The sequence below is a fragment of the Aplysia californica genome, unplaced genomic scaffold (genome assembly GCF_000002075.1).
Source record: "Aplysia californica isolate F4 #8 unplaced genomic scaffold, AplCal3.0 scaffold00516, whole genome shotgun sequence".
NCBI classification, from domain to species: Eukaryota; Metazoa; Mollusca; class Gastropoda; order Aplysiida; family Aplysiidae; genus Aplysia; species Aplysia californica.
The window spans coordinates 336,306-339,194 of record NW_004797786.1 but is presented as its reverse complement, the minus strand read 5'-3'; the positions used below and the strand labels follow the sequence as shown (position 1 = coordinate 339,194).

General features: G+C 42.9%; 1 protein-coding gene across 1 annotated transcript in view; it reads left to right on the top strand.

Annotated features, from left to right (window-relative positions):
• The first annotated feature begins 509 nt into the window (after positions 1-509).
• The window catches only part of LOC101860117 (alsin), a 57,094-nt gene continuing 54,714 nt past the window's right edge, over positions 510-2,889 (top strand). Inside the window, exon 1 of the mRNA XM_005106141.3 lies at positions 510-606. The gene's annotated coding sequence lies outside the window, so the exon portion shown is untranslated. The remainder of the gene's footprint in view (positions 607-2,889) is intronic.

Sequence of the window (2,889 nt, the reverse complement as noted above, 5' to 3'; positions counted from 1 at the left end):
AGAGAGAGAGAGAGAGAGAGAGAGAGAGAGAGAGAGAGAGAGAGAGAGAGATAGAGAGAGAGAGAGAGAGAGAGAGAGAGAGAGAGAGAGAGAGAGAGAGAGAGAGAGAGAGAGAGAGAGAGAGAGAGAGAGAGAGAGGGGGGAGAGGGGGGGGGGGGTTGAGAGAATTATATCTGTTTAAAAGACGAAGTGGTGGCAGCAGAGCCCCACGAGTAGACAAAAAGACAGAAAGAAGAGAGGAAGAACAAATCCAGGAAAATAAGCTGCATAGAGAAATGATGAGAAAATACTTGTAGAAGGGGAAGAGAGGGGGCGCAAGAAATAGAGGCAAGGGCTCTACATTAAACTTGGCCAGAGTTTGCATTATTGGTGTGCAACGATGCATACAGCTCGACACATTCAGGCGACGCTAAGACCTGTAAACTTCCTGGTTAGGGAGTTTAAAATTAGGGTTCGGGCTAGTTCTAAACTGCTTGGGTTCGGGGCACAGAATTCTACACTCGCAGACAACACGGAGAGCACCGTGTTTTTCTAAGTTAGGCTGAAAACACCACAGTACTTTTAATGCGTTCTGTTTCGGACATTATTGCTGCTGATGTTGTGACAGTAAGTATAGTTGCTGCTGCTGCTCCTGCGGTTGTTGTTGTTGTTGTCGTTGTTGTTGTTGTTGTTGTTGTTACTGTTGTTGTTGTTGTTGTTGTTACTGTTGTTGTTACTGTTGTTGTTGTTGTTGTTGTTGTTGTTGTTACTGTTGTTGTTGTTGTTGTTGTTGTTGTTGTTACTGTTGTTGTTGTTGTTGTTGTTGTTGTTGTTGTTGTTGTTGTTGTTGTTGTTGTTACTGTTGTTGTTGTTGTTGTTGTTTTATAGAAAAAGACAACAAGATAAAGTAAGACTCAAAACCGAGTGATACCGGTTGTTAAGTCATATCATAAATCCAGCACAGCTGGCCTGGCCCTCGCCAACGTAGTGATGAAGCGTGCAGGCTTGGTGCAGTAGCTGTGTTCCATAAGGTGTACATATATTATGTTGTATGTTGTCAATGTTAGGTCTCGGCGAGGGCGCGAAGCGTTATAATCAATAATATAATAACTTAAATGCTGCTTCGCTTCTTTAATTTGAGAACATCGTCGAAACCAAATTCACCAAGTGTCTCGTAGACCGTGATAAACGTTGGCCATATAATTTCAAATAGACCTTAAATTCATGAAATCACCAATCAGCACAGCATTCAAAAGCGTTTTATTGCCACACACCAGGGCGGTTATTTCACTGGGCTAGACCGGCGGCGCCGTTCACTTTTTGTCGGCTGTACGTGCAGTGGACAAGATATTGATTGCTGACGATAATTTTACTTAGTTTAAAGTAAAAATACACGTTAATATCTAATCAACGTTCAAAAACCACTCAGCCGATTTGAAGGCTCTCTGAGGGACAATATTATAGTGGTTCACTGGTGTGTTTTCGCACAGAGACTCGTCCCTTCATCTTTGTTTATCACACCGGCTCGCGTGTAAATCGCTCCTGTCATGATGTGGAACTTGTCAACGCGCGGCCTTTCAGAACACCGCCCGCCCAGCGGTGACGTCAGCCTTACCTGGAGAATCCAGCTCTTTCCTTTTGCCCACGTGGAGCTTAAAGAGGGGAGGGGGGGGGGGGGGGTCCACACCTGAAGGCTATCTCGCTTATTAGAGAACCAAATTGTACCAAATTTCACAATTATAACAAGCATAGTAAGGAGTCTTAAAATCCGCAATCAAATTTGAGCAAAAAAAGTTTCGTTTCCATGGATACGGCGCCATATTGGATTTTGTTGACATGTTTTACGTAATGAATACCGAACTTATTGCTCATGGAAATTGATTTTTTTTTTTGCATGCGTGTTAGCAAACACTTGTTCTAAAAATTTGCTTTTTTTTTTTTTTCCTAAACGAATTTTATAACTTTTTATGAATTGTTCTGGGGTAGTATTCAAGTGTGCAAAAAATCCGCGAACATCCACACTCCAGACACCACCAACAACAATCTATTTCTTAAATCAAAAAGGAAAGCGAGCGGAGACAATAACGTGTCACATTCGTTTCTCTCCCAATTTGTATGCCGATCAGGGAAATGGGTCAGAAGGAAACGAAAGGGAACGGAGAAGAACAGGAAAGCACTCAGTTCATGCGTTTATACGGTCACTTTTCTCCTCGACAATGCATGGCCGCCTACACAGGTTCGACTGTGTCTGTGTATGTTATTATAATATTATATATATTTATACATAGAGAGAGAGAATTGTGGATGGTTGGCGGGTGCTCTGGTGTGGTTTGCTTCTTCTTTCCTATCAAACATCTATCGTCCATATCTCCCATTCTTCTTGTTTATGTTTGTTACTCTCTTGTAACACCTCTAATCTTCTGGCGCTCATATGACCTTATGCAGTTGCGAGCGCCGTAAAACCCTATACTAAACTGACAAAAAAGAGAGAGAATTGAGAGAGAGAGAGAGAGAGAGAGAGAGAGAGAGAGAGAGAGAGAGAGAGAGATTTTCTTTTGAACCCTCCGCTTTTGGACTTTATATTACTTACTTACTTTACTTACTTACTTACTTAGGGCGACCACATAGAGAACGCCATTCGCTCACGCTCACGTAAGCGCACACTGACCGAGGCAGTGAAATTAAAAGAATCCCCAAATGAAAACCGTTGCGCCCCACGTAGACAAAGCTGTCATTGAGGACGCGCCAGTAAGGAGCGGCACTGACGTTTCTTGCGGAATCCAAACTACATTCTTTCCAAGGCCGTCCACAGCTGTCTGTGGTCGTGTTTTGTCGTTGTGGTTGTAGGCTACTAGATGATGATGATGATGATGATGACGATTTTAGAACCTTGCGCTGTTCCTCCACCAA